Source organism: Hyaena hyaena, unplaced genomic scaffold (assembly GCF_003009895.1).
Source record: "Hyaena hyaena isolate Hyena2069 unplaced genomic scaffold, ASM300989v1 scaffold_375, whole genome shotgun sequence".
Classification (NCBI taxonomy): Eukaryota; Metazoa; Chordata; class Mammalia; order Carnivora; family Hyaenidae; genus Hyaena; species Hyaena hyaena.
The window spans coordinates 1,768,021-1,787,805 of record NW_024081006.1 but is presented as its reverse complement, the minus strand read 5'-3'; positions in this window follow the sequence as shown (position 1 = coordinate 1,787,805).

The following is a 19,785-nucleotide window of genomic DNA, read 5'->3' as shown; positions in this document are numbered from 1 at the left end:
AATAATAAAGCATCTCTTTCAGATTCACTTAGGATAGATTCAAATGTTGCCATTTACTTGCAAACGTTCAGCTGAGAAAAATGAGAGACATGGAGGATTTCTGGAAAGATAATCAGAACATTGATTTTTTTAGCCACCACAAACCTGATTTTTGGAGTAAGCAGAAGATGGGATTTCATCAGGAGACAGTGTTCTGACACAATATCAAGTGCTGACCTCTGCTTTGGAATTACCTCACTGGCCTATTTGAAGGAAGATTTAAGAAACAACCTTCAATGAGATTTATTTGGTTTCTGGAGGGACAGTGAGGACTAGGTGTCCATTAGGAGAACCCACAAGATACATTCCACGCAGGCGTTCATTTGGCGTAGTTCATCTGGTTTGTCTGAGAGATACTTTGACCGTGGAAAGGATCATAGCTTCCTCTTTGCTTTGACTGGTAGGAAGCTCAGAGCCAAATTTATAGTTCATCTCTAATAAGTGCATAATTTATGACATGTAGTTTGTTCAATGGACTTTTCTTACTCTAGTTTTCCTTAGTCCCAGTCTCCTCACTACTTAGTTTCCACCGTAGTATGACTGGCTCTGTAAACCACCTCAACATCGTTTTGACACATCAAAGCCCTTCTCGAATCCCCAGCACCCTCCCAGTTGCAGGAACACTCTAGCCTGTAGGGTCCTCTTGTGGGAACCTCCATTAAAGACTGTTTTACACCATGAATGCTTCTCCCACTGACCTTCACTTCTCTTTTTTTTTTTAATGTATATTTATTTTGAGAGAGAGAGAGAGTGAGAGAAAGCACTCACACACATGCACATGAGACTGGGGGAGGAGAAAAGAGAGGGAGAGAGAGGATCCCAAGCAGGCTCTGCACTGTCCGTGTGGAGCCCGACGTAGAGCTCGATTCCATGAATGGGGAGATCATGACCTGAGCTGAAGTCAAGAGTCAGGTGCTCAACCAACTGAGCCACCCAGGCCCCCCTGGATGGCACCTCTTAAGAACATAAACTAGGTCTTCCTACTTGGCATCTAGTATATACCAAGCAGTTGAAAAATGTTTGCTTGAGGGCATGAGGGCAAGGATGGGGGAATGCTTTGAAACGATTGAAAAAATGTGCAAAAGTGACTTACACTGTGGTATTCATTGCATATGACAATTTGCCTTAAAATGTTATGATAACGTTATCATAAGATAGCTCAGTAAAAAATTAGGATGAAATTTTAACATCAGGATTTTTCAGTGCTATCCACAAAGTCTTGTTCTGCAAAATGACTGTCTGGCTGAAAACATGTTTGACGCTCTATATTCATTGTGAATGCAAACCTGTAGCTTCCCGAAGCAAGTCCTATTGAATACGATCTGCTGTGAAGTTGAAGATGTTTTTCTTTAAGTCACAAAGTCTTTAATCAAAAAATGCTTTTGTGTTTGAATACACACAAAACAAGCAAATCTTTTCCATGTGGAAACTAACATAGTCTAGAAATGTAGATTATTCTCAGAACCCCCTGAGTGACCATGAAAGCCATCACCTCAGTAAGTCTTATACCCAGGGCTTCTGAGCTCACGGAGTTGTGGAAAGGTTTCCATAGTCCTGATTGCCATACTAGTAGCCAATGGCTTGCATTTGCACAGTACTGTCGGCTTCCAAACCTCGGGTACTTAATGCAAAAATGATTGTTATTTTCTGAGCATTTACTATGTGCCAAGCACTAGGGTAAGAACTTTACATATATTAGGCAGGGAAAACATTGATATTAATAGTCACCTTTCCTACCTGAAAAATGAGAGTAAATTCTCAGATCCCCTCCCTACGCTGAGAGAAGATGATGGGTGGGGATGCAAATGAAGAGGCTGATAGAGAGCTCAACCACAGCAAGAAAGGAATCAGAAGGACCCACGGGAAGGTGTAAGAAGGTGGAGAGGCTTGAACAGCAGAAGGGGATAAGAAAGATTTCAGAAAGAAAGGTCTACCATAAGAAGAGACAGGAGAGCACAAGAAAGTTGGGACAGTTGCTGTGGGGACAAGAAGAAATATTTCAACATGACAGGGCCGTTCTTGACACAGTGTGAAATGTAATCATTCCCTGAAATGAATATGGAAACACAAGTGAGGTGTGTGAGGAACTGGAATACCAAAACACGCCTGGGTTACATACGTTATCTCTTCCTTGGTTTGTAAGATTCATTACTCTATACTAGGTGTCAGGAAACTATAGGTCATGGGCCAAATCTGGTAAGCCAGGGTTTGCAAATAAAGTTATATCAGGACACAGACACACCCATTCATCTTAAGAATCAATTATGGCTGCTTTTGGGGCTCCTGGGTGGCTCAGTCAGTTAAGTGTCCCCTCTCTCTCTCAAAATTAAATAAACAAGATTAAAAAAAAAAAAAGAATCTGCTATGGCTGCTTTCACACTATAATGGCAGAAGTGGGTAGTTGCAACAATGCTGTTGGCTTTATGACCTACGAGGCCTGTACTTTCTAGCCCTTTAGTTTGCTTCCAACTCCTCAATAAGAAATACAGAAGTATCCATGAAAGGAAAATATTTTATCAGACAGGTTAATGGTGTCAGGGAAATTTGGAGTCAGGAAACCTGAGTTAAAGATATATTCATTGTTTCCTTGGCCAAGTTTTCCCATCTGTTAAGTGGAATTCATAATACATGCTTCACAGAGTTATAAGGAGACTCAAATGTGAAAATCATTTTTTAACACATGCTTTGTAGTTCATAAACATTAGAGAAATATCAGGTATTGCTGATGGTGAGTCACAAGTGGCTCAAAGTTTGTAACTAATAAACACTACAGAAGCCTCAGGTATGGCTGATTTATATATCACCCTTCACAATTTCCTTGGACAGGGAGGAGCTGAACAAAGGGTTTATAAAGATTCTTGAAAAGATGCTTGATCTGTCTACTAGAATTAGTAGCCTGCCTCGTTTTGTCTTAAGAGCTCCTATCAAAAACTTAGTTTAACATTTTCCTCTGTGGACACTTTCTCTTTCCATGAGGCCCATCAACTATGAAGTTCATTCACACAGAGTGATGTCACCAGGCTGAGGAATAACCATGAGGAGGCCATATAACTGTAAAGAAAGTTCTGTGTTAAAGCAATGCACATGAAGCCATCACCATGACATAACCATGAGAGGACTAAACACATTTTAGACTTTCAATGAATACAGGGTGTTCATAAAATCCTTATCTCATTTTTTAACTTTCAGAGCTTAAATTGTGTGCATGAAAGACAAACACTCCTCCAATGGCATTTGAAGGCAAATTCATACATTCATTTAAAGCAACTAGAAGGCATTTTGGCATAACCACCATCCATCATGACATGAGACCGAAATACCCAGTTTACTCTTTCAGTCCCTTGAAGACTAACTGCCTTAAATTCCATCATGAAATACAATTTTGTTGCATCAACAAAGTCTTTAATATGCCCCTGTGAAATATGATAGATCAGGTGAACAAGTAGCCAAGCAATTGATCATTTTTTCTCTGAATGATATTTAAGGGCTTATTTATTAAAGTTCTAGGATAGCTAGAATAGATAATTATACACTTTCATACAATCATCCATCTTTCCCTGTTGCCCATTTGCTCCAGAAAGATACAACAGTCTCATTGATGATTTGTCACTGATGAAATTCGTTTCAGTAAGCTTCATCCAACCAGTTTAAAATGTTATGCATTGCACCTTTCTGGTTGAGAGTATAGATTTTCACCTCCTAACGGATAAAGACCTCAATAGGCTAGCCATCTAGAAGCCATTTTTTGCAATTATAATTGCCCTATTTTATTTACTGGGCTTGGAAAAAAAGAATAAATTGCACCTTATGGAATTGTCTTGAATTACTTTAATAAATTTGCTTTCAAATGGTATTCAGAGGGTATCTTGCATATTTTTGACCTAAGGCATTTTAATTCTTTAATATTTTAAATAAAAATATGTACAATAAATTTACAATGAGCGATATCCTTAATTAACAATATTGGTTCAGCATTTCTTCTTTTATCAGAATTATCTTTTCTCAAGAAATTGTTTCCAATGGAGAAGGAAAGGAAAGAATCGTAAAAAACTCAAAATTACCTTTTAGTGCAGTGAGTAGTGGTTCCTAAACATGATAGCCCATCAGAATCATCTGAGAACTATCAAAAATTTACATTCCTAAATCAACTCCAAATAACCAAATAAAAATCTCTGAGAGGCTAATCATGTTTGTTCTTAACAAACACCCAGACTACTCTATTACAGACTATTCAACACCAGACTGGAAACTGTTTTGGGGAGCAACTAGATCAAACAGGACCACAAGGCATGTCCTCATTCCAATGGATTGACCTTGTACTGTTGCAAAAAGCATTGATAGTTCACAGGAAAAACAAAAGTCAGAAATTCAGTTAAAGAGGTGCCTGGGTGGCTCTGTCGGTTAAGCATCCGACTTCGGCTCAGGTCATGATCTCACAGTTCATAGGTTCGAGCCCCACATCAGGCTCTGTGCTGACTCAGAGCCTGGAGCCTGTTTCAGATTCTGTATCTCCCTCTCTGACCCTCCCCTGCTCATGCTCTCTCTCTCTCTCTCTCTCTCAGAAATAAATAAAACATTTTAAAAAATTAAGTTAAAAATTAATACATGAGGGTGCCTGGATGGCTCAGTCAGTTAAGTGTCTGACTTTGGTTCAGGCCACGATCTCAGTGTGTGGGTTCAAGCCAGCCATCAGGCTCTCTGATGTCAGCACAGAGCCCACTTGGGATCCTCTGTCCCCTATCTCTCTGCTCTCCCCCCACTTGTTCTCTCTCTCTCTCTCAAAAATAAATAAACATTTAAAAAAATAAAAATTAATACATGAGACCCTTATAGATGAAAATATATACTGAAGTTCATAAAAGATCAAAGTAAAAACATAAGTTCATACTCTTAGATAAGATGATTTACTTTCTAAGGACACCAATTGTCCCCACATGCAATTCCAATTAGTATTCTAAAATTTATATTAAAATGCTCATGAATAGCTAAGTCAACTTTGCAGTTGAAGAGAAAATATGAGGAGGGGACTGTTCCTACCAAATACAGGGCATATAATAAAAACACAGTAATTGAAAGTAACATGGTGCTGGTGCAAGAACAGACAGAGAAGCCTAGGAAAGAAAACAGAAAGGGGATCCTGGGTGGCTCAGTTGGTTAAGCATCTGACTTCGGCTTAGGTCATGGTCTCATAGTTTGTGAGTTCAAACCCCATGCTGGACTCTGTGCTGACAGCTCAGAGCCTGGAGCATGCTTCAGATTTTGTGTCTCCCTCTCCCTCTGCCTCTCCTCAGGTCATATTCTGTTTCTCTTTCTCTCTCTCAAAAATAAAGTAAACATTTAAAAACATTTTTTTAAAATAGGTCATAGTTAGACCCATATGTAAATGGAAAGGTATTGGTCGTTATCTTTTCCATGAGAAAAATAGCTTATATAATATATGAAGTTGGGAAATTGGTTCACTATATGCAGAAAACTACTACTGGATCCCTACCTAGCACTTCATGCAAGGTAGACACCAAGTGGATTAAAGTCCTACACGGTAAAGGTAAAGGCAGTAGATTTAATAATGTCAAAGACTATCTTTAGGATCTAATGGTGATGAAGGACCTCTGAAACAAAATCCCAGAAGCACAAACTATCAAGCCAAATTTAATTAATTTAATCCCATCAAAATTGAGAATACCAGCGAAAAGTAGGAAATCTACCTCAAAATGCATGACATTCTGAAAGAAGATACTTGCCATGTCTAAAACTGTCAAGATACTAATATGTAGAACACGAGGAGGAGAAGTAGGAAAAGAAGTTTTTGAAGTTAAAACTCTTACAAATCAATAAGAAAATTTCACAAAGCTCAATAGAAAAAATGGGCCAAAGTTATAAAAGGCAATTATTTAAAAAGAAAACACAGACAAGAAACTGATCCCATTCACAATTGCACAAAAAACCATAAAATACCTCGGAATAAACCTAACCAAGGATACAAGAGATCTGTATGATGAAAACTATAGAAAACTTATGAAGGAAATTGAAGAAGACACAAAGAAATGGAAAAACATTCCATGCTCATGGATAGGAAGAATAAATATAGTTAAGATGTCATTACTACCTAAAGCACTCTACACATTCAATGCAATTCCAATCAAAATTGCACCAGCATACTTCTCAAAACTAGAACAAACTATCCAAAAATTTGTATGGACCCCGAATAGCGAAAGTAATACTGAAAAATAAAGCCAAAACGGGAGGGATCACCATCCCAGACTTCAGCCTCTACTACAAAGCTGTCATCCTCAAGACAGTATGGTATTGGCACAAAAACAGACCCATAGACCAATGGAACAGAATTGAGAACTCAGAAGTGGACCCAAAAGTATACAGCCAACTGATCTTTGACAAAGCAGGAAAGAATATCCAATGGAAAAAAGACAGCCTTTTTAACAGATGGTGTTGGGAGAACTGGACAGCAACATGCAGAAGAATGAAACTAGATCATTTTCTCACACCATGCACAAAAATCAACTCAAAATGGATAAAGGACCTGAACGTGAGACAGGAAACTATCAACACCCTAGAGGAGAAAGCAGGAAACAACCTCCTTGACCTCCACCGCAGCAACTTCTTACTTGACACATCCCCAAAAGCAAGGGAATCAAGAGCAAAAATAAACTGTTGGGACCTCATCAAGATTAAAAGCTTCTGCACAGCTAAGGAAACAACCCAGAAAATTAATAGGCAACCAACGGAATGGGAAAAGATAGTTGCAAATGACATATCAGATAAAGGGTTAATATCCAGAATCTATAAGGAACTCACCAAACTCCACGCCCGAAAAACAAACAACCCAGTGAAGAAATGGGCAGAAGACATGAACAGACACTTCTCCAAAGAGGACATCCAGATGGCCAACAGACACATGAAACGATGCTCAGCATCCCTCCTCATCAGGGAAATACAAATCAAAACCACACTGAGATACCACCTCACGCCAGTCAGAGTGGCTAAAATGAGCAAATCAGAGAACTCGAGATGCTGGCGAGGATGTGGAGAAACGGGCACCCTCCTGCACTGTTGGTGGGAATGTAAACTGGTACAGCCCCTCTGGAAAACAGTGTGGAGGTTCCTCAGGAAACTAACAATAGAACTCCCTTATGACCCAGCAATAGCACTGCTAGGAATTTACCCAAGGGATACAGAAATGCTGATGCATAGGAGCACATGGACCCCAATGTTCATAGCAGCACTCTCCACAATAGCTAAAACATGGAAAGAGCCTAAGTGTCCATCAACAGATGAATGGATCAAGAAGATGTGGTTTATCTATACCATGGAATACTACATGGCAATGAGAAATAATGAAATCTGGCCATGTGTAGCAACATGGATGGACCTTGAGGGTGTTCTGCTGAGCGAAATAAGTCAGGCAGAGAAGGACAAATACCATATGTTTGCACGTATAGGAGGATTAGGAGGAACTTGACGGAGGACCAAGGGGGAGAAGAAGGGCGGAAATGGTGGGGGAAAGGGAGAGAGGCAAACCATGAAAGACTCTTGAATGCTGACAAAAACTGAGGACTGATGGATGTGGGGGGGAGGGGGGATGGGCATGAAGGAGGGCACTTTGGGGATGAGCACTGAGTGTTATGTAGAAACTAATTTGACAATAAACTATTTGTAAAAAAAAAAAAAAAAGAAAACACAGAGCCTGATAAACTCAGGGAAAGAGATCAAACTAATAATTACAGAGGGCAAATTATAACTTTGAGATGTCATTTTCTACCATCAGATTTGTAAAAATTAGATACCAAGATAATGCTGAATGCTGACAATGTATGGCTCAAGGAATTCTCATGCAGAGCTCATACAGAATGTGCATACCTAACCTATCGGAGAGCCATAGAGCTGTGTAATCAAGTTAAGTCTCGTCATAACCTATGACCCCGCATTCTAGCTCCCGGGAGTGTTTCAGAGACATTCCCACACAAGTCGATAAGAGTATGCATGATAATATTCTTGATACCCTTGCTTCTGGTGGTGGGACATTGGAAGCAATCCTGGTATTCCACACAAGGAGACGCACAAGTTCAATGTGGAATAATATACAACAGTTAGAATCAACAGGCAGGTATGCACAAAAGCACAAAGAAAGATCAAAACCAGTGTTGAATATAAAAAGAAAAAGAGAATAAGATCTACAGAACACAATAACATTCATGTAAATCAAAAACCCATGTTCAAAAGCAACACACACTCTGTGAGAATATATATAAATAAAAGGATACCCATTCAAAAATGGTTGACTGTGGGTGAAGAAAACAGAGTGGGGAATGTAGATAAAAAGGGAGGGAGGGAGAGAGGGTAAGGCAGTAGAGAGGAGGGCAGGGGGGTCATAATGAAGAAAGGAACAGAACTTGCTCTACCAACAATAATGCATGCCAGGAAATGTGATTAAGTGAATTCTCTGAGTCTGAGGGCCAAAGAAAGAGAAAGAAAATACACCAATATCCTAAGCATGTATTGCTTTGTATCTGAATTGTTGTTCAACCCAAGCAATTTTCAAAAAAAAGGTAAATGTTAGCCCTTAGCAGGTACAAGTGATCCACCCGGGCCCGTAAATCCCTTCAACCCTGACCACTGGATTGACTAGGAAGGCGCGGGTAGTTGTCTCAAATTCCTTGCCCAGAGGTCCTAGAGCTAGATCCATATCTTTCATCTCTCTGTTTGTCTGTGAATAAATATATACATTATTCTTGTTCTTTTAATTCTGTAACCTCTTCAGAGCAGTTAAAAATTATGTTAAAAACTCATTAACTTTGACGAGATATTGATGATGCCAGCGGTTAATTACGAGCCAGCTGGTGTTATGGCAAGAATTAAAAAGTTAGACACTGGAAGTTTGTTTTAAAAAAAACAACAACACAACAACAACAAAAAAGTCACACTGCGTTCACTTGGAGGATTGCTAAAACAGTGTCACTTGCTGATGACCTTCCAACACAGGTCAAGGAGAAACAGGGGAGCAAGGGGTCAAATTGCATTCCTTTCCTCCATCACAGCGTTGGTGTCTTCCAGATTCTCCCTCGCTGAGAAAATAAAAAGTAAGGGCTATAAATTCCCATGCTTCATGGTGTTAATTGATTGCAAGCTGGGGTCAGAAAGACATTTCTCCCCAAGGAGTACTCCTGCACAATTTAGAGGCACTGCGGGGGTTCTAACATGCCTAAAAAGCATTAAGTGGTGGTCACTGTCAAGTACCAAATAGCAAAATTTAGTATGCTTTCAGTTTGTGCTCACAAGGGAGGCGTGAGAGCATTCAGGGGTTCCCGTCTCCTCAAGAGTGAGGTCTTTCCTTGGGTAGCCAAAAAAAGGTACCGTTTTTAAAGAGAAAACAGATTACAAGATACGGCTGTGGGCTGTGTTTTTTTTTTTTTTTTTAAGAAGAAAAATTAACAGAAAGGAAAAGTGTATCCTTGCAAAAGACTCTTCAATATGTGAATAACAAGAGTAGAAGATGGGCAGTGAAGAGCAAAGACTGAGGATGCTGATTTGGGGTTTCATCCGACCTCAGTCAAGCAGCGAGGTACCCTGACTTGCTCAGCTGACAGGGGTGAGTTACTGACACTGTATAAGCCTCCATCCCTCATCTGCAGGACACGCGTGGGGTTTGTTCCTGCCTTGATCAGCTTTGTATCAGTCAATGACATGAGCCACAAGGAATACTTAGTACTATCCCGGGCTGTGGGAAGCACACAGTAAATGTTCTTTATTTATTTCCCAGGTAAGCAGCGCAATGCAGGGCCTGGATTCAAGTGGCCGAGCTTCACGTCCACGGCTTTGCCACCTACTTCCAATGACATTTCCAACAACATTGGGAAGTCAGAGGACCTCTCCAAAGCTTCAGTTGAATGAAACAATAGTACCTACCTCACAGCATGTGTTGGGATTACATTATGTAATCTGTGTAAAACATAAGAATGTCTGGCGCAGGGTGATTTCTCTCTAATGTCAGCTATTACTTAATGCTGCTACTATTACTGCTACTATTAGTACTGTTGCTCTATGAACAAACCCTTCATTGACGCTGACACAGCCAGCAGGGATCAAAACACTTTGTGGAACTTTGTAATGCACAGAGAAAAATGTGTGTGGATGGAACTATAAAACCACTTTCTCTGGAACCCTGAAAGGGGCTCGAGCAGAAAGTGAACGTTTATTTCTAGGATCTTTGGCTCCTACCCCTGTCTAAGCTGTTAAAGCAGGGATGTCTCTGGCCTTGCCCCTTCCAAATCCTCACCCTTTGGGGGTGACGGACAGCCTGTGAGCTGTGCTGAGTGTTTTTCTTGCTAATTATCACTGCCCGCCCCCCCTTATCCTTCCCCTGGCCCGGGACGTGCTCTAGCTGAGCATATAATGGTGGATTCAGCTATTATCATCTCTCAACCATCAGCGAATAATCATTATTGTTTATTCACTTCTCTTTTTATGAGGAACACCGTTAGGAAGATGGTTTTCTTTCCTTGTTTCCCATGGGCTCTTTATTTTATAGACCTTCTCTCAACTTAGCCCAGCTTTACTCTGTTCCAGAAAACTACTCATCATTTACTGATTTTCAACATTAAAAAAAAGTTTTTTCTTCCACAAATCAAAATGTTCAGCCCAAGCCTTACTGATCTTGACCTCCCTTGTTTCTGGGAAAACAAACCTTCCAATCTTATCTCAGAACATTTGGTTTTTTCTATACCTATTCCATATGACTTCCTCTCCCTAATGTTACTTCATTTTGGGAAACTGAGGGGAGGCATGTTTGTGTGGGAATTGCCATGAAAAATGAAGCTTAGGAGACTGTAAATGCTAATTAGTGCAGAACAAAGGGGCAAATGCTCAACCAAGAAATTCCTTTGTTTTTCTCAAAGGTCACAGAAATTACCTTCTTACTCCCCCATTGATGACCCTTAGAAGCCTCAAATAATTAAATACTTGGAACCACAATTTGCATCCCAACTCAGACAGAAAAACAACCAACGAATGATGGCTGGAAGGGACATCATCCTAAATTCTTCCCAGTTCTACTCACAACTAATTTTCTGATTTGTCTTTTTCTTTCTTTTTTTCCATGAGCATGTATTACTTTTGTAATCGGGGTGGGGGGGGCGACCTTTTTCACAACTTTTTATCAGTAAAACTGAAAGAAGTAGACAGATGATCTCATCAAACCAATGGTTTTCTCTTCCCTCCTTTGCCGGAGGTATCGGGGACGGATTGCTAATAGCAGCCGAGCCGGATTGTGTCATGGGCTAGGTTTCGGAAGGCTCACAATATAATCTTTCTGCCAAGCCTCCGATATCACATTTTTAGATTACTGTTTGGGGGGTCTCATGTTTTTGCAATCCAACTCTTGACTCATTGTATATGTGTACGCACACTTTGTTCCAGACTGTCTGTCAGAAGAACACTTCTTTCTAAATGAAGAAAAGTGTTTCTGGTGAATGCCAAGACTATATGAGGAATCACAGTGCGGGTTGCTATTTCTTTGTTCCTGCTGGGTTAATTGCTTTAAAGACAAAAATCAAGGGCAAGTGTGCCACTAAAAAAATGTTTTGCAGGGCACACACACCCCTCCCACCCCCCGTACCTTTTGAATGATCACAAACTGCATTTTGCCAACTTTTGATCAAGGTGACAAATCTTGGCTCAGAAGAGAAATTTAGCGATGTGTCAGCCCCATCAATAAGCTCTAAGGAAAAGTAATTCATTTTTAATGGAAATTCTGTTTACAAAATTGACTAGGTATATAACCAAACTCTAAGAGGAGATAACTCACCCTGGCAAATAGGCTGCATACCTAATAGAGTAAAATAAAAGTGAAGCAGAACACATTGTACTTACGGAAATAAAGTACATGCAACATTTTATAGTTACTACAACAGTGATTCTACATCATACAGAGGCTTTTGTGCTCAGCCTTGATTTAGATTCAAGAAGTACACACACACACACACACACACACACACACACACACACACAAAGTTCGGAAAGATGAAAAAAGAAAGGAGCCATTCTATTAAGTAAAATTTGATCCTTACTTTTCAAAAATCTTTAGACCATGAAAGTTCCCTTTGGTGCCTACAACTGATTGGATCTTTACCAATTTCTGACCTCCACCGGTGGTGTCTCTTGCTCCTTAATAAATGTAACATCATTCCCATTACAGATATTATGAAAACATTGCTTAAATTCTTTTGTTTCTATTCTATAATACGCTCTTCACACGACTCTATAAGTCACGTGGGGATGGTTAGCATTATTCCCAATTGGCAAATGAGAAAACCAAAGCTCTGGGTAGCTCTGCCCGACGAAAATCACTGACATAATCCATCTAACAACTCAGTGTACTCAGCACCCCATGTGCCAGGGGAGCATACAGATGAATGGCACTACCGTTTGGCTAAATGAACTTAAGCTCCCTCTAAATATTCTCAATTTCCACAACACACTCAGAAACAAAAAGAATTAAACAAGAATCCTTGGAAAATACAGAAATGAAAGTCAAAGCCTTACTTGTCTACTAAAACTACTGAGGCCTAGAGTAACAAGAATTAAACGCAGGGTAACTTAGGGATGATAATTGAGCTCACCAAACATGCTAGAAAATATTCCAGAGATTTAAACGGTAAAAACAACACCAACAAGTCTTAGATAAATAAACAACAAGGAAAAGAACAAGATAGGAGCAGGGAAGTAAGACACAGAAATGAACATCGGTGCTGCTAACAGTAACATAGTTGCCACTTTATGTCCCCCTGGGGTTCAGTTATTCCCCAGCTGCTAGCTCCTGGCATATAGCTCATGCTCAGTCATTTTTGAAGGAAGACTAAATGCACCAAGGTCCCTCCTCAATGAGTCTAGGTCTAGCAGAGAAATAAACATGAAAGCAAATACCTGTTACAAAGTAAGGTCATCTTGATAATAATAGCTAACAGTTTTTGAGCACTTTTTGAGGCCCAAAATCATCATGTGCATTAATTCATTAAACCTTCACAGTAGCCCTGAGTTAGCACCTATTAACAGCCTCCCTGTACAGATAAGTAAACTGTCACAAAGTCACACAGACAGAGAGCTGCAAAATTGGAATGAGAAGCCAACACTGGGAGTGTAACATTGGTAACCACTGGTACCACTTACTGTAACAACACTGTGTGTTGTAGAAGGAGGAGACTTTATGTTAAATCACGCCCACTGGGGTGGACTACACAAATGGCCACAGCTATTCATTCCCTCTGTATTCATGTTCTCTGCAACTGACTTTCCATTTCCTCCCAGCAGGAAGAGAACGTGTTTCCCACCCCATGAGTCTGGGCTGGCCTTGTGACTGGCTTTGGCCAATAGAATGCGGGAGGGACAGATGTTTCCGTTGTAAGCCGAGGACTCAAGAGGCCTTGCTTCTGTTTACTTTCTTGGGACTGCCATGTGAATAAGCCTGGGGTAGCCTGCTGGATCATTGTCACATGGAACACAACTGAGGCGGTTGGATAATCCCATCTGAGGTCTCAGAGATGTGAGAGAGTCTATCCAAGATCAGCAAAGCCTGCTAGATAACCTGCAGTTGACGGCAGATGTGGAAGGAGCCCAGCTGAGCCCAATCTACACTGCCAACCCACAGAGTCAGGAACTAGAGAAATAATTCTTGTTTTCAGCCACTATGGTTTAAGATGGTCCATTACACAGAACTAACTGATATACCCACCATATCAAAATCTTCTAGAAACAAGCTTACATTTTATAAGTCATATAAATGCATGCATCTTAGAACTGCCAAGATAAAAACACTTTTGCAGGACCAATATGGCAAACTATTAGGATCTTTTAGCAGGACAATATCAAAAAATATAATCGAAACAAATTGAAACAAGGACTTTCACAGGCCCAGTTTAGTTATGTGGTAGGCTGCTTGTGAAATGGTCCCCAGTCGGGGGCACCTGCATGGCCCTGTCAGTTGAACGTCTGACTTCAGTTCAGGCCGCGATCTCACAGTTCATGAGTTTGAGCCCTACATTAGGCTCTGCGCTGACAGCTCAGGGCCTGGAGTCTACTTTGGATTCTGCGCCTCCTTCTGTCTCTGCACCTCCCCCACTTATGCTTTCTCTTTCTTTCTTTCAAAATAAATAAACATTAAAAAGGCATGTAAATAAAATGGTTCCCAGTGATCCCCAACTTCTCTAGAAGGTGTCCTACAAGGCTGTAGCCAAGGTGTTGGCTGGGTCTGCTGCCTTATCTGAAAGCTCAGTGAGGGAAGAAACAACTTCTAAGGCCACTGCATGACTGTTGGCAGGATCCAGTTCCTCACGGGCTGTTGAACTCAGGTCATCAGTTGGCCAGAGGCTGCCCTCCAGTCCTTGCCTGGGGACGCCCCCACAGGGCAGCGCACAACGTGGCTGTTTCCTTCTTCAGAGAAAGCACAGGAAAGGAGTCAGAAAGAGTATGAGCAGAGAGAGTATGAGCAAGACGGAGGTCCCGGTCTATTATAACCTAACCTTGAAATCTCTATTTCATCACATTTGCCATATTCTATTCATTAGAAGCTACTTCCTAGGTCCAGCCCAGATAGAAGGGGGGGGTTTGCACAAAGGTGTGAATACTGGGATGTGGAGATCATTGGGAATCACTTCAGAAGCAACCTACCAGGTAACCAAATTTTAGGAAATGGTGAAGATGCGAGTTTTTTAAACAGAGACTTACACTCAGATCCCAAAATGCTAAGGCCTCAGGAACCACCTCTTGAAACTTGAAGGGGGAGATTTTTTTTAAAATACAAATTATGCAGTGATCTTTTTTGTTCCACGTGAATAACAAAGGGTGAAACTATAAGTAAGTTTTAAAAGGTTCAGGAAAATTCTCAGATGCTGGTTCTATAATGGAATATTAAAGGGCATGAGGAACGTGGACAGCGGATCCCTAATGTTTTCAGAGTACTGTCAAGAAAGGCAACCTTAGCTCCCCACGAAACGTCCCTCAGAGGCAGGCAAGATGGACCATTGGCCTAATCCGTTGTGGCATTTCTTATATACTTATGCGTAGCACTATGTGGGAATGCAATAAAAATTTAAACAAGGTACTACAGTTCAACAAAATAGAAGGATGCAGCTTTTGAAAAATGGAGACACGACATCCCGACACAGTGTCTCCGGCACTTGAGGTGCCCGTGTTTCTCTATATTAGTTCCATCCTCAGAAGCTCATCTAAATCGTAGGTCCAGGAAGCAGGCCTTGATTCCCCAGCGAATTAAGGAGAAGAAAACAGGGTTTTGTAGCGTATTCCTGTTAGTGAGGGGAGGAAAATGTCTGACTCCATATGACAGGGCTTTCTTTTATACCTACATTATGTTCAAGTGTTTAAAATGGCAAAGCCATCTATTTTGCCCTCAGGCAACGTCTAAGTAGCTATTTTCGGCAAACACTTGGGCTTGAGGGGATTCGTTTCCCTCAAGTTTTTAAGGAGAAGAATGAGGATGGGCGAGTTGAGGCTCAAGCTTTACAATACACACAGTAGGGCAGGAAACAAAATGTTGCTTGCTAATGCAGTCTCACTTAATTAGAAGGTAAACATCCCTCGAGAAAAGAACGAATTTAAAAGTTTCCGCCTAAGCAGAGTCAAACATTTTGACATTGTCAGAGCAGTAGCTTCTGTCAATCAACCTGAATTCTCTTTAAGCCTTAAACATATAAGTCACATTGAGAGGGTTATGCATTTCACAAGTGGATTTATATATAAATACTTTTGCTGGCTCCAGTTCAACACAACAAAAGAAGTCAAACATTAGTCTGTATTTGTATTTCTTTGCTGAAGTGTTTTGACATAAACTGCACACAATCCTAGCTGAAAAGCAGCAGGCAGTTTGGAAGTAACTGCTCCTCACGCTTGCATTCTTTGCGATAGGATTTTTTTTTCCTGCTTGGAAAATTAGAAAGCTCAGGAGTGAAAAGTTTCCTCAAACAAGAGAAAGAAATGTGAAGGCAGCAGGGTGTTTGTGACAACCCCGAGCTGGGCACATAATTCACTTGTTACGACATCTCAGAACGCCTATACCTATCAGATTCCCGAATTCCAACTGTACAATTTGTGGTCAGTGCTTATACTTTTTAAAGACAGAAACGAATACCTATTGCATCTAGATGTCACTCACAACGGGATTCTAGTTTTTAACTGATTCAGTCCTTCCAAAGCAGAGAAAAGGCATTTGTAGTTAAAGCCCACTAAATAGCCAAGTTCCATTGCAAAATACTGTTGAAGACGCACATGGAAAGGAATGGAATTCTGTAGAAATTTTCAGTCATATATGTCTGCATGGAGTTAGAAACACATCTCTGGAAATCATCTGTGTAGTCCATTATTGACACGAGAATGCTGAATCACACACCACCCTGAAACTCATGAACTTGAAACACCAGCATATTCTCACACGCAGCAGCGACAGGTTGGCCGCCTATAGCTTGGACGATGGGGTACAGGCTTCAGGTTAAGTTCGGAACTATTCCACATGTCTCCTAATCCTCCTCAGATCAGCAGTTGCCAGGGTCCTATGGTCAGCTCATTACGTCTCATTTTAGGACTCAGGCTACAGCAGGAGTGGCTACATGAGGTCTGGTCGTCCCTGAGCATCGCCAAAATGCAAAACGGCTGACTATTACACAAGCACATCCAAAGCCTGTGCTTGTATCATAGGTACTAACACCCCTTTGGCTAAAACAACCGACATCGTCAAGTCCAAAGTCCAGGGGCAGGGGATCGTACTTTGCCACAATGAGACCGTGGCAATAAATCAGTCTTCCACATTGCCCTTAGTGGATGTTATTGCCATCCTTAAATAGCCGGTGGAAGGGTTTTTGCTTTCTTCCATATTTCACATATCATTGTTATATTTAAAAATTAAGAATCCAAAGTGCATGTGTTTTTCCAAAAAAAGTTGGTATTTCATTGGAAATCTGCATACAAAGGGCAATCTATGGTAAAAAATTTCCATGGTTATGAGTTTTATACCAGATATGAATACATGGATATGCAATTTATGTATACATATGCAGATGTCAATTAAGTTTAGAATTACATTTAGATTTAGCTATATAACTCTTTTACTATCTGCTTTTTTTTCTAAATAGCTTAGTTGGAAGTCAACTGGGCTATAGCCCCCACCGCATTAAGCTCTTAAAGGTAGCATATTATTCCAAAGAAGATAAATTTTAAACAAGACAAGATGAAAAGAAATGAAAAGAAATGCTAATATTGACATTGCATTTTGCCTGTTGGTTCAAAAACTGGCCCCGGTACAAGGCAATCAGGAAGAAACTAAAGAAAGAGACCAATCCAGATAGGTAGGTGACAATTTTTAAAAGTCAGGGAACTGACTTTCGAGGTTTGTCTTAAGCGACTGCAAGGTGAGATCTTTGCACCCACCTCTGTCATAATCTTCAAAGTTTATACCGAGGCCTTAAGTTATTGGGTTCAGTCACACGCACCGTCCAGACGCTCCCCGCAGCACATTGCTCTCTCAAGGCTGTGTCCTTGGAAGCAGCTCCCACTCCAGGAACAGTGGGCAGAACATTCCAAGGACAAGGGAAGGAGTGAGGAGCCTCCAACTGCCGCCTTCCGCTTGCAGGTCAGTGGAAGGTCATGTCCTCTCCACGACCTTCTCTCCAACTCCACCCCTCAGGCAGCTTTTCCAGTCTTATACACACCCCTCCTCCACTGTGCGTCCGGAGCGATCAGCACCGGCTTTTATTAGCGTGGGTGGCTCATTCTGTGGCTGTGTGGCTACACTGGAGGCAGAGGCCACAGCAACCCTGCAGGTACATGAAAGAGACAACACGGAATAACAAAGTAACTCCGAAAATGAGTAACATTGTTTTCCCCACCAAGACCCCCATCTGAATCACTAATTCATTAAGTTGCCTAGGCCAGGGGTCAGATCACTCGGGGCATCTATTTGTGTCCTCGCTATGATTCAATTAAGATAATACCTTAGCATATTCATCGATGTGAACACACATTCTGTTTGTATGAAAGCACAGGTACCAACCTCTTTGCAAGACAGTAATCATGTCCAAGGCCATCCGATTCTGGAGGACAGCTTTTCTCATGAGTCACTTCAGAGTCCTAAGGACAAGTTTTACCAGCTATTATTTAAGACTTGCTGGGTGAATTTAGTAAGAGCTTCAAAGACCTCCTGTGACATTGCATAAACAAACAAACAAACAAACAAACAAATTTTCAGTGTCCCTGAGACAGAGCAGCAATTTCAACTTTTTCTGTCCATTTGAGGCTTTATATAACAATCCCAAGTTAAAATGCCCCAGTACTTGTATACTTTTCTTCCAGAATCCTGGGTTGGCTAAACTCCAGTGGCCTAATTAGCTGGAAAGTTTCTTAGTCCAGAATGTACCAATTTCTAAAGCAAATAGATGTGTGAAGTTGACACAGCAACCTTGCTTTCTCTGGAACAAGTTATTTAAAACAATGTCTATCTATAGCAGTGTCTCTTTTCTAATGGATGGTAGCAAAAACACTCATTTCTAATTATTCTATAGAAACCATCTCAAAGTTGGTTTTGGAGCAATCATGTGTTCCTTCAACAAGAGTTTAGTAAAAGGAATTTGTCTCTTATAGACTATATCCACTTAGGAGCAGGGAAAAATAATTTTCTCCGTGCATATTTTTCCTGTTTGCCCATAATTTCACTTCAAATTCCTTCAGGTCAAGGACTATGCTCTTTGCATCCCTGAAAACATCTTCTACTATGTCTTGTATTTATGAAGCATTTGATAAACCTGCTCAAATGAATTGAATCATTGGATTGCACTTCTTATAAACCCATTGGCTTAAAAGAGTATTTACCAGTCTCTCGGGGAAGACAATGATTGTTCTTGACAGCAGTAGGTAAATTATGAAAAATGAGAAAAATCACCAGAATGAGAGACCAAACTTTGAGTCAAATATAGTTGGGCTCCAACCAAAATGGCAGGAGAAACTTTATTAGCTTCATGGGAAACCACTGGAGCTGGATTTCATTTCCTGTCTTGAAAGAGAAACTTCCTCTGCACAAACGTGGTTTGGCTGGAACATGTAGAGAGTGAGAGGCTGGTGATACACTGAACTCAGAAAAACTGTGCTGGTTGAAACAATTTTATACATGCAGCTAAAGAAAAATTGTGAAAGCTTAGAACATTCAAAAATACCATGGTAGCTATCTGGCTACCAGCCTACGGCCTTACGTATAAATTTGATTAACTTGTTTCTGTAATAACACATTCAAATGTCCAAATAACTCCCACTTTACCAGCTAAAAACTCTTAAGGCCCTGGTTTGCATTCAGAAAATAGCTTAGTAAAATTATTGGGGGAACTGAGACAATGATGTGATTTTTATGTAGCAATAACCCACTTTATGTAGCAATAACCCACTTAAAAGTGTTTCTGGCTTGGGCTCAGTCAGTTCAGAGACTGACTCTTGATTTCGACTCAGAGACTGATGGGTTTGTGAATTCGAGCCCCACTTCAGGCTCTTTGCTGACAGTATGGAGTCTGCTTGGGATTCTCTCTCTCTCTCTCTCTCTCTCTCTCTCTCTCTCTCTCAAAAAAAAAAATATATTCTCTCTCTTTCCCTCTGCCCCTCTTCCCTGCTCTCTCTAAGATAAAAAATAATAAACTTAAATTTAAATATGTTCCTGGCTTACATTCAGAAGTTTGAAAATAATTGTTA